Below are 13,804 nucleotides of genomic sequence, written 5' to 3' on the forward strand. Positions count from 1 at the left end.
AATTACCAGGGGTCAGACACTTCTCACTAATTACCAGAGAGGGGGGTCAGACACTTATCTCTAATTACCAGGGGTCAGACACTTCTCACTAATTACCAGCCGTCAGACACTTCTCTCTAATTAGCAGGGGTCAGACACTTGCCTCTAATTACCAGGGGTCAGACACTTCTCTCTAATTACCAGGGGTCAGACACTTCCCTCTAATTACCAGGGGTCAGACACTTCTCTCTCAATACCAAGGGTCAGATAGTTCCCTCTAATTACCAGGGGTCAGACACTTCTCTCTAATTACCAGGGGCCAGACACTTCTCACTAATTACCAGGGGTCAGACACTTCTCTCTAATTACCAGCCGTCAGACACTTCTCTCTAATTACCAGGAGTCAGACACTTCTCTCTAATTACCAGGGGTCAGACACTTCCCTCTAATTACCAGTGGTCAGACACTTCTCTCTCATTACCAGCGGTCAGACACTTCTCTCTAATTACCAGGGGTCAGACACTTCTCTGTAATTACCAGGGGTCAGACACTTCTCACTAATTACCAGGGGTCAGACACTTCTCTCTAATTACCCGGGGTCAGACACTTCTCACTAATTACCCGGGGTCAGACACTTCCCTCTAATTACCAGGGGTCAGACACTTCTCACTAATTACCAGGGGTCAGACACTTCTCACTAATTACCAGGGGGCAGACACTTCCCTCTAATTACCAGGGGTCAGACACTTCTCTCTCAATACCAAGGGTCAGATAGTTCCCTCGAATTACCAGGGGTCAGACAATTCTCTCTAATTACCAGGGGCCAGACACTTCTCACGATTTACCAGGAGTCAGACACTTCTCTGTAATTACCAGGGGTCAAACACTTCTCTCTAATTACCAGGGGTCAGACACTTCTCACTAATTACCAGCCGGCAGACACTTCTCACTAATTACCAGCGGCCAGACACTTCTCTCTAATTACCAGCCGTCAGACACATCTCTCTAATTACCAGGGGTCAGACACTTCTCACTAATTACCAGCCATCAGACACTTCTCTCTAATTACCAGGGGTCAGACACTTCCCTCTAATTACCAGGGGTCAGACACTTCTCACTAATTACCAGAGAGGGGGGTCAGACACTTCTCTCTAATTACCAGGGGTCAGACACTTCTCGCTAATTACCAGGGGTCAGACACTTCTTTCTAATTACCAGGGGTCAGACACTTCTCATCTATTACCAGCCGTCAGACACTTCTCTCTAATTACCAGGGGTCTGACACATCTCTCTAATTACCAGAGGTCAGACACTTCCCTCTAATTACCAGTGGTCAGACACTTCTCTATCATTACCAGGGGTAAGACACTTCTCTCTAATTACCAGGGGTCAGACACTTCCCTCTAATTACCAGGGGTCAGACACTTCCCTCTAATTACCAGGGGTCAGACACTTCTCACTAATTACCAGGGGTCAGACACTTCTCTCTAATTACCAGGGGTCAGACACTTCCCTCCAATTAACCGGGGTCAGACACTTGCCTCTAATTACCAGGGGTCAGACACTTCTCTCAAATTACCAGGGGTCAGACACTATTCTCTAATTACCAGGGGTCAGACACTTCTCTCTCATTACCAGGGGTCAGACACTTCTCTCTAATTACCAGGGGCCAGACACTTCTCTCTAATTACCAGGGGTCAGATACTTCTCTCTAATTAACAGGGGTCAGAAACTTCCCTCTAATTACCAGTGGTCAGACACTTCTCTCTCATTACCACGGGTCAGACACTTCTCTCTAATTACCAGGGGTCAGACACTTCTCTGTAATTACCAGGGGTCAGACACTTCCCTCTAATTACCCGGGGTCAGACACTTCTCACTAATTACCCGGGGTCAGACACTTCCCTCTAATTACCAGGGGTCAGACACTTCTCACTAATTACCAGGGGTCAGACACTTCTCTCAAATTACCAGGGGTCAGACACTACTCTCTAATTACCAGGGGGCAGACACTTCCCTCTAATTACCAGGGGTCAGACACTTCTCACTCATTACCAAGGGTCAGATAGTTCCCTCGAATTACCAGGGGTCAGACAATTCTCTTTAATTACCATGGGCCAGACACTTCTCACTAATTACCAGGGGTAAGACACTTCCCTCTAATTACCATGGGTCAGACACTTCCCTCCAATTACCAGGGGTCAGACACTTCTCTCTAATTACCAGGGGCCAGACACTTCCCTCTAATTACCATGGGTCAGACACTTCTCACTAATTACCAGGGGCCAGACACTTCTCTCTAATTACCAGCCGTCAGACACTTCTCTCTAATTACCAGGGGTCAGACACATCTCACTAATTACCAGCCGTCAGACACTTCCCTCTAATTACCAGGGGTCAGATACTTCCCTCTAATTACCAGGGGTCAGACACTTCCCTCTAATTACCAGGGGTCAGACACTTCTCTCTAATTACCAGGGGCCAGACACTTCCCTCTAATTACCATGCGTCAAACACTTCTCACTAATTACCAGCGGCCAGACACTTCTCTCTAATTACCAGCCATCAGACACTTCTCTCTAATTACCAGGGGCCAGACACTTCTCACTAATTACCAGGGGTCAGACACTTCTCACTAATTACCAGCCGTCAGACACTTCTCTCTAATTACCAGGGGTCAGACACTTGCCTCTAATTACCAGGGGTCAGACACTTCTCTCTAATTACCAGGGGTCAGACACTTCCCTCTAATTACCAGGGGTCAGACACTTCTCTCTCAATACCAAGGGTCAGATAGTTCCCTCTAATTACCAGGGGTCAGACACTTCTCTCTAATTACCAGGGGCCAGACACTTCTCACTAATTACCAGGGGTCAGACACTTCTCTCTAATTACCAGCCGTCAGACACTTCTCTCTAATTACCAGGAGTCAGACACTTCTCTCTAATTACCAGGGGTCAGACACTTCCCTCTAATTACCAGTGGTCAGACACTTCTCTCTCATTACCAGCGGTCAGACACTTCTCTCTAATTACCAGGGGTCAGACACTTCTCTGTAATTACCAGGGGTCAGACACTTGCCTCTAATTACCAGGGGTCAGACACTTCTCACTAATTACCAGGGGGCAGACACTTCCCTCTAATTACCAGGGGTCAGACACTTCTCTCTCAATACCAAGGGTCAGATAGTTCCCTCGAATTACCAGGGATCAGACAATTCTCTCTAATTACCAGGGGCCAGACACTTCTCACGAATTACCAGGAGTCAGACACTTCTCTGTAATTACCAGGGGTCAAACACTTCTCTCTAATTACCAGGGGTCAGACACTTCTCACTAATTACCAGCCGTCAGACACTTCTCTCTAATTACCAGGGGTCAGACACTTCTCTCTCATTACCAGGGGTCAGACACTTCTCTCGAATTACCAGGGGCCAGACACTTCCCTCTAATTACCATGCGTCAGACACTTCTCACTAATTACCAGGGGCCAGACACTTCTCTCTAATTACCAGCCGTCAGACACTTCTATCTAATTACCAGGGGTCAGACACTTCTCACTAATTACCAGCCGTCAGACACTTCTATCTCATTACCAAGTGTCAGATAGTTCCCTCGAATTACCAGGGGTCAGACACTTCTCTCGAATTACCAGGGGCCAGACACTTCTCACTAATTACCAGGGGTCAGACACTTCTCACTAATTACCAGCCGTCAGACACTTCTCTCTAATTACCAGTGGTCAGACACTTCCCTCGAATTACCAGGGGTCAGACACTTCTCACTAATTACCAGAGAGGGGGGTCAGACATTTATCTCTAATTACCAGGGGTCAGACACTTCTCACTAATTACCAGCCGTCAGACACTTCTCTCTAATTAGCAGGGGTCAGACACTTCCCTCTAATTACCAGGGGTCAGACACTTCTCTCTAATTACCAGGGGTCAGACACTTCCCTCTAATTACCAGGGGTCAGACACTTCTCTCTCAATACCAAGGGTCAGGTAGTTCCCTCTAATTACCAGGGGTCAGACACTTCTCTCTAATTACCAGGGGCCAGACACTTCTCACTAATTACCAGGGGTCAGACACTTCCCTCTAATTACCAGGAGTCAGACACTTCTCTCTAATTACCAGGGGTCAGACACTTCCCTCTAATTACCAGTGGTCAGACACTTCTCTCTCATTACCAGCGGTCAGACACTTCTCTCTAATTACCAGGGGTCAGACACTTCCCTCTAATTACCAGGGGTCAGACACTTCTCACTAATTACCCAGGGTCAGACACTTCCCTCTAATTACCAGGGGTCAGACACTTCTCACTAATTACCAGGGGTCAGACACTTCTCACTAATTACCAGGGGGCAGACACTTCCCTCTAATTACCAGGGGTCAGACACTTCTCTCTCAATACCAAGGGTCAGATAGTTCCCTCGAATTACCAGGGGTCAGACACTTCTCTCTCAATACCAAGGGTCAGATAGTTCCCTCGAATTACCAGGGGTCAGACAATTCTCTCTAATTACCAGGGGCCAGACACTTCTCACGAATTACCAGGGGTGAGACACTTCCCTCTAATTACCAGGGGTCAGATACTTCCCTCTAATTACCAGGGGTCAGTCACTTCTCTCTAATTACCAGGGGCCAGACACTTCCCTCTAATTACCATGGGTCAGACACTTCTCACTAATTACCAGGGGTCAGACACTTCTCACTAATTACCAGGGGGCAGACACTTCCCTCTAATTACCAGGGGTCAGACACTTCTCTCTCAATACCAAGGGTCAGATAGTTCCCTGGAATTACCAGGGGTCAGACAATTCTCTCTAATTACCAGGGGCCAGACACTTCTCACGAATTACCAGGGGTGAGACACTTCCCTCTAATTACCAGGGGTCAGATACTTCCCTCTAATTACCAGGGGTAAGACACTTCTCTCTAATTACCAGGGGCCAGACACTTCCCTCTAATTACCATGGGTCAGACACTTCTCACTAATTACCAGGGGCCAGACACTTCTCTCTAATTACCAGCCGTCAGACACTTCTCTCTAATTACCAGGGGTCAGACACTTCCCTCTAATTACCAGTGGTCAGACACTTCTCTCTCATTACCAGCGGTCAGACACTTCTCTCTAATTACCAGGGGTCAGACACTTCTCTCGAATTCCCAGGGGCCAGACACTTCTCACTAATTACCAGGGGTCAGACACTTCTCTCTAATTACCAGCCGTCAGACACTTCTCTCTAATTACCAGGGGTCAGACACTTCTCACTAATTACCAGCCGTCAGACACTTCTCTCTAATTACCAGGGGTCAGACACTTCCCTCTAATTACCACGGGTCAGACACTTCTCACTAATTACCAGAGAGGGGGGTCAGACACTTCTCTCTAATTACCAGGGGTCAGACACTTCTCACTAATTACCAGCCGTCAGACACTTCTCTCTAATTACCAGGGGTCAGACACTTCCCTCTAATTACCAGGCGTCAGACACTTCTCACTAATTACCAGAGAGGGGGGTCAGACACTTCTCTCTAATTACCAGGGGTCAGAAACTTCCCTCTAATTACCAGTGGTCAGACACTTCTCTCTCATTACCAGGGGTCAGACACCTCTCTCTAATTACCAGGGGTCAGACACTTCTCTGTAATTACCAGGGGTCAGACACTTCTCACTAATTACCAGGGGCCAGACACTTCTCTCTAATTACCAGCCGTCAGACACTTCTCTCTAATTACCAGGGGTCAGACACATCTCACTAATTACCAGCCGTCAGACACTTCCCTCTAATTACCAGGGGTCAGATACTTCCCTCTAATTACCAGGGGTCAGACACTTCCCTCTAATTACCAGGGGTCAGACTCTTCTCTCTAATTACCAGGGGCCAGACACTTCCCTCTAATTACCATGCGTCAAACACTTCTCACTAATTACCAGCGGCCAGACACTTCTCTCTAATTACCAGCCATCAGACACTTCTCTCTAATTACCAGGGGCCAGACACTTCTCACTAATTACCAGGGGTCAGACACTGCTCACTAATTACCAGCCGTCAGACACTTCTCTCTAATTACCAGGGGTCAGACACTTCCCTCGAATTACCAGGGGTCAGACACTTCTCACTAATTACCAGAGAGGGGGGTCAGACACTTATCTCTAATTACCAGGGGTCAGACACTTCTCTCTAATTACCAGCCGTCAGACACTTCTCTCTAATTAGCAGGGGTCAGACACTTGCCTCTAATTACCAGGGGTCAGACACTTCTCTCTAATTACCAGGGGTCAGACACTTCCCTCTAATTACCAGGGGTCAGACACTTCTCTCTCAATACCAAGGGTCAGATAGTTCCCTCTAATTACCAGGGGTCAGACACTTCTCTCTAATTACCAGGGGCCAGACACTTCTCACTAATTACCAGGGGTCAGACACTTCTCTCTAATTACCAGCCGTCAGACACTTCTCTCTAATTACCAGGAGTCAGACACTTCTCTCTAATTACCAGGGGTCAGACACTTCCCTCTAATTACCAGTGGTCAGACACTTCTCTCTCATTACCAGCGGTCAGACACTTCTCTCTAATTACCAGGGGTCAGACACTTCTCTGTAATTACCAGGGGTCAGACACTTGCCTCTAATTACCAGGGGTCAGACACTTCTCACTAATTACCAGGGGTCAGACACTTCTCTCTAATTACCCGGGGTCAGACACTTCTCACTAATTACCCGGGGTCAGACACTTCCCTCTAATTACCAGGGGTCAGACACTTCTCACTAATTACCAGGGGTCAGACACTTCTCACTAATTACCAGGGGGCAGACACTTCCCTCTAATTACCAGGGGTCAGACACTTCTCTCTCAATACCAAGGGTCAGATAGTTCCCTCGAATTACCAGGGGTCAGACAATTCTCTCTAATTACCAGGGGCCAGACACTTCTCACGAATTACCAGGAGTCAGACACTTCTCTGTAATTACCAGGGGTCAAACACTTCTCTCTAATTACCAGGGGTCAGACACTTCTCACTAATTACCAGCCGTCAGACACTTCTCTCTAATTACCAGGGGTCAGACACTTCTCTCTCATTACCAGGGGTCAGACACTTCTCTCGAATTACCAGGGGCCAGACACTTCCCTCTAATTACCATGCGTCAGACACTTCTCACTAATTACCAGGGGCCAGACACTTCTCTCTAATTACCAGCCGTCAGACACTTCTATCTAATTACCAGGGGTCAGACACTTCTCACTAATTACCAGCCGTCAGACACTTCTCTCTCATTACCAAGTGTCAGATAGTTCCCTCGAATTACCAGGGGTCAGACACTTCTCTCGAATTACCAGGGGCCAGACACTTCTCACTAATTACCAGGGGTCAGACACTTCTCACTAATTACCAGCCGTCAGACACTTCTCTCTAATTACCAGTGGTCAGACACTTCCCTCGAATTACCAGGGGTCAGACACTTCTCACTAATTACCAGAGAGGGGGGTCAGACATTTATCTCTAATTACCAGGGGTCAGACACTTCTCACTAATTACCAGCCGTCAGACACTTCTCTCTAATTAGCAGGGGTCAGACACTTCCCTCTAATTACCAGGGGTCAGACACTTCTCTCTAATTACCAGGGGTCAGACACTTCCCTCTAATTACCAGGGGTCAGACACTTCTCTCTCAATACCAAGGGTCAGGTAGTTCCCTCTAATTACCAGGGGTCAGACACTTCTCTCTAATTACCAGGGGCCAGACACTTCTCACTAATTACCAGGGGTCAGACACTTCTCTCTAATTACCAGCCGTCAGACACTTCCCTCTAATTACCAGGAGTCAGACACTTCTCTCTAATTACCAGGGGTCAGACACTTCCCTCTAATTACCAGTGGTCAGACACTTCTCTCTCATTACCAGCGGTCAGACACTTCTCTCTAATTACCAGGGGTCAGACACTTCCCTCTAATTACCAGGGGTCAGACACTTCTCACTAATTACCCGGGGTCAGACACTTCCCTCTAATTACCAGGGGTCAGACACTTCTCACTAATTACCAGGGGTCAGACACTTCTCACTAATTACCAGGGGGCAGACACTTCCCTCTAATTACCAGGGGTCAGACACTTCTCTCTCAATACCAAGGGTCAGATAGTTCCCTCGAATTACCAGGGGTCAGACACATCTCTCTCAATACCAATCGTCAGATAGTTCCCTCGAATTACCAGGGGTCAGAAAATTCTCTCTAATTACCAGGGGCCAGACACTTCTCACGAATTACCAGGGGTGAGACACTTCCCTCTAATTACCAGGGGTCAGATACTTCCCTCTAATTACCAGGGGTCAGACACTTCTCTCTAATTACCAGGGGCCAGACACTTCCCTCTAATTACCATGGGTCAGACACTTCTCACTAATTACCAGGGGCCAGACACTTCTCTCTAATTACCAGCCGTCAGACACTTCTCTCTAATTACCAGGGGTCAGACACTTCCCTCTAATTACCAGTGGTCAGACACTTCTCTCTCATTACCAGCGGTCAGACACTTCTCTCTAATTACCAGGGGTCAGACACTTCTCTCGAATTCCCAGGGGCCAGACACTTCTCACTAATTACCAGGGGTCAGACACTTCTCTCTAATTACCAGCCGTCAGACACTTCTCTCTAATTACCAGGGGTCAGACACTTCTCACTAATTACCAGCCGTCAGACACTTCTCTCTAAATACCAGGGGTCAGACACTTCCCTCTAATTACCAGAGAGGGGGGTCAGACACTTCTCTCTAATTACCAGGGGTCAGACACTTCTCACTAATTACCAGCCGTCAGACACTTCTCTCTAATTACCAGGTGTCAGACACTTCCCTCTAATTACCAGGCGTCAGACACTTCTCACTAATTACCAGAGAGGGGGGTCAGACACTTCTCTCTAATTACCAGGGGTCAGAAACTTCCCTCTAATTACCAGTGGTCAGACACTTCTCTCTCATTACCAGGGGTCAGACACCTCTCTCTAATTACCAGGGGTCAGACACTTCTCTGTAATTACCAGGGGTCAGACACTTCTCTCTAATTACCAGGGGCCAGACACTTCTCACTAATTACCAGGTGTCAGACACTTCTCTCTAATTACCAGCCGTCAGACACTTCTCTCTAATTACCAGGGGTCAGACACGTCTCTCTAATTACCAGGGGTCAGACACTTCCCTCTAATTACCAGTGGTCAGACACTTCTCTCTCATTACCAGCGGTCAGACAATTCTCTCTAATTACCAGGGGTCAGACACTTCTCTGTAATTACCAGGGGTCAGACACTTCCCTCTAATTGCCAGGGGTCAGACACTTCTCACTAATTACCAGGGGTCAGACACTTCTCTCTAATTACCCAGGGTCAGACACTTCTCACTAATTACCCGGGGTCAGACACTTCCCTCTAATTACCAGGGGTCAGACACTTCTCACAATTACCAGGGGTCAGACACTTCTCTCTAATTACCAGGGGTCAGACACTTCTCTCTAATTACCAGGGGCAGACACTTCCCTCTAATTACCAGGGGTCAGACACTTCTCTATCAATACCAAGGGTCAGATAGTTCCCTCGAATTACCAAGGGTCAGACAATTCTCTCTAATTACCAGGGGCCAGACACTTCTCACTAATTACCAGGGGTGAGACACTTCCCTCTAATTAGCAGGGGTCAGACACTTCCCTCTAATTACCAGGGGTCAGACACTTCTGTCTAATTACCAGAGGCCAGACACTTCCCTCTATTTACCATGGGTCAGACACTTCTCACTAATTACCAGGGGCCAGACACTTCTCTCTAATTACCAGCCGTCAGACACTTCTCTCTAATTACCAGGGGTCAGACACTTCTCACTAATTACCAGCCGTCAGACACTTCCCTCTAATTACCAGGGGTCAGACACTTCCCTCTAATTACCAGGGGTCAGACACTTCTCTCTAATTACCAGGGGCCAGACACTTCCCTCTAATTACCATGCGTCAAACACTTCTCACTAATTACCAGCGGCCAGACACTTCTCTCTAATTACCAGCCATCAGACACTTCTCTCTAATTACCAGGGTTCAGACACTTCTCACTAATTACCACCCGTCAGACACTTCTCTCTAATTACCAGTGGTCAGACACTTCCCTCTAATTACCAGGGGTCAGACACTTCTCACTAATTACCAGAGAGGGGGGTCAGACACTTCTCTCTAATTACCAGGGGTCAGACACTTCTCTCTAATTACCAGGGGTCAGACACTTCTCTCTAATTACCAGGGGTCAGACACTTCTCTCTAATTACCAGGAGTCAGACACTTCTCTCTAATTACCAGGGGTCAGACACTTCTCTCTAATTACCAGGGGTCAGACACTTCTCTCTAATTACCAGGGGTCAGACACTTCTCTCTCATTACCAGGGGTCAGACACTTCTCTCTAATTACCAGGGGCCAGACACTTCCCTCTAATTACCATGCGTCAGACACTGCTCACTAATTACCAGGGGTCAGACACTTCTCTCTAATTACCAGGGGCCAGACACTTCCCTCTAATTACCAGGGGTCAGACACTTCTCACTAATTACCAGCCGTCAGACACTTCCCTCTAATTACCAGGTGTCAGACACTTCTCACTAATTACCAGGGGTCAGACACTTCTCTCTAATTAACAGGGGTCAGACACTTCTCTCTCATTACCAGGGGTCAGACACTTCTCTCTAATTACCAGGGGTCAGACACTTCTCACTAATTACCAGGGGTCAGACACTTCTCTCTAATTACCAGGAGTCAGACACTGCCCTCTAATTACCAGTGGTCAGACACTTCTCTCTCATTACCAGGGGTCAGACACTTCTCTCTCATTACCAGGGGTCAGACACTTCTCTGTAATTAACAGGGGTCAGACACTTCCCTCTAATTACCAGTGGTCAGACTCTTCTCACTAATTACCAGGGGTCAGACACTTCTCTCTAATTACCCGGGGTCAGACACTTCTCACTAATTACCCGGGGTAAGACACTTCTCACTAATTACCAGAGAGGGGGGTCAGACACTTCTCTCTAATTACCAGGGGTCAGACACTTCTCTCTAATTACCAGGGGCCAGACACTTCCCTCTAATTACCAGGGGTCAGACACTTCTCACTAATTACCAGCCGGCAGACACTTCTCTCTAATTACCAGCCGTCAGACACTTCTCTCTAATTACCAGGGGTCAGACACTTCTCACTAATTACCAGCCGTCAGACACTTCTCTCTAATTACCAGGGGTCAGACACTTCCCTCTAATTACCACGGGTCAGACACTTCTCACTAATTACCAGAGAGGGGGGTCAGACACTTCTCTCTAATTACCAGGGGTCAGACACTTCTCTCTAATTACCAGGGGTCAGACACATCTCTCTAATTACCAGAGGTCAGACACTTCCCTCTAATTACCAGTGGTCAGACACTTCTCTATCATTACCAGGGGTAAGACACTTCTCTCTAATTACCAGGGGTCAGACACTTCTCTGTAATTACCAGGGGTCAGACACTTCCCTCTAATTACCAGGGGTCAGACACTTCTCACTAATTACCAGAGAGGGGGGTCAGACACTTCTCTCTAATTACCAGGGGTCAGACACTTCCCTCTAATTACCAGTGGTCAGACACTTCTCTCTCATTACCAGGGGTCAGACACTTCCCTCTAATTACTAGGGGTCAGACACTTCCCTCTAATTACCAGGGGTCAGACACGTCTCTCTAATTACCAGAGGCCAGACACTTCCCTCTATTTACCATGGGTCAGACACTTCTCACTAATTACCAGGGGCCAGACACTTCTCTCTAATTACCAGCCGTCAGACACTTCTCTCTAATTACCAGGGGTCAGACACTTCTCACTAATTACCAGCCGTCAGACACTTCTCTCTCATTACCAAGGGTCAGATAGTTCCCTGTAATTACCAGGGGTCAGACACTTCTCTCGAATTACCAGGGGCCAGACACTTCTCACTAATTACCAGGTGTCAGACACTTCTCTCTAATTACCAGCCGTCAGACACTTCTCACTAATTACCAGCCGTCAGACACTTCTCTCTAATTACCAGGGGTCAGACACTTCCCTCTAATTACCAGGGGTCAGACACTTCTCACTAATTACCAGAGAGGGGTGTCAGACACTTCTCTCTAATTACCAGGGGTCAGACACTTCTCACTAATTACCAGAGAGGGGGGTCAGACACTTCTCTCTAATTACCAGGGGTCAGACACTTCTCTCTAATTACCAGGAGTCAGACACTTCTCTGTAATTACCAGGGGTCAGACACTTCTCTCTAATTTCCAGGGGTCAGACACTTCTCTCTCATTACCAGGGGTCAGACACTTCTCTCGAATTACCAGGGGCCAGACACTTCCCTCTAATTACCATGCGTCAGACACTTCTCTCTCAATACCAAGGGTCAGATAGTTCCCTCGAATTACCAGGGGTCAGACACTTCTCTCTCAATACCAAGGGTCAGATAGTTCCCTCGAATTACCAGGGGTCAGACAATTCTCTCTAATTACCAGGGGCCAGACACTTCTCACGAATTACCAGGGGTGAGACACTTCCCTCTAATTACCAGGGGTCAGATACTTCCCTCTAATTACCAGGGGTCAGACACTTCTCTCTAATTACCAGGGGCCAAACACTTCCCTCTAATTACCATGGGTCAGACACTTCTCACTAATTACCAGGGGTCAGACACTTCTCACTAATTACCAGGGGGCAGACACTTCCCTCTAATTACCAGGGGTCAGACACTTCTCTCTCAATACCAAGGGTCAGATAGTTCCCTCGAATTACCAGGGGTCAGACAATTCTCTCTAATTACCAGGGGCCAGACACTTCTCACGAATTACCAGGGGTGAGACACTTCCCTCTAATTACCAGGGGTCAGATACGTCCCTCTAATTACCAGGGGTAAGACACTTCTCTCTAATTACCAGGGGCCAGACACTTCCCTCTAATTACCATGGGTCAGACACTTCTCACTAATTACCAGGGGCCAGACACTTCTCTCTAATTACCAGTCGTCAGACACTTCTCTCTAATTACCAGGGGTCAGACACTTCCCTCTAATTACCAGTGGTCAGACACTTCTCTCTCATTACCAGCGGTCAGACACTTCTCTCTAATTACCAGGGGTCAGACACTTCTCTCGAATTACCAGGGGCCAGACACTTCTCACTAATTACCAGGGGTCAGACACTTCTCTCTAATTACCAGCCGTCAGACACTTCTCTCTAATTACCAGGGGTCAGACACTTCTCACTAATTACCAGCCGTCAGACACTTCTCTCTAATTACCAGGGGTCAGACACTTCCCTCTAATTACAACGGGTCAGACACTTCTCACTAATTACCAGAGAGGGGGGTCAGACACTTCTCTCTAATTACCAGGGGTCAGACACTTCTCACTAATTACCAGCCGTCAGACACTTCTCTCTAATTACCAGGGGTCAGACACTTCCCTCTAATTATCAGGCGTCAGACACTTCTCACTAATTACCAGAGAGGGGGGTCAGACACTTCTCTCTAATTACCAGGGGTCAGAAACTTCCCTCTAATTACCAGTGGTCAGACATTTCTCTCTCATTACCAGGGGTCAGACACCTCTCTCTAATTACCAGGGGTCAGACACTTCTCTGTAATTACCAGGGGTCAGACACTTCTCTCTAATTACCAGGGGCCAGACACTTCTCACTAATTACCAGGTGTCAGACACTTCTCTCTAATTACCAGCCGTCAGACACTTCTCTCTTATTACCAGGGGTCAGACACGTCTCTCTAATTACCAGGGG

This window comes from Pristiophorus japonicus, chromosome 12 (genome assembly GCF_044704955.1).
Source record: "Pristiophorus japonicus isolate sPriJap1 chromosome 12, sPriJap1.hap1, whole genome shotgun sequence".
NCBI classification, from domain to species: domain Eukaryota; kingdom Metazoa; phylum Chordata; class Chondrichthyes; family Pristiophoridae; genus Pristiophorus; species Pristiophorus japonicus.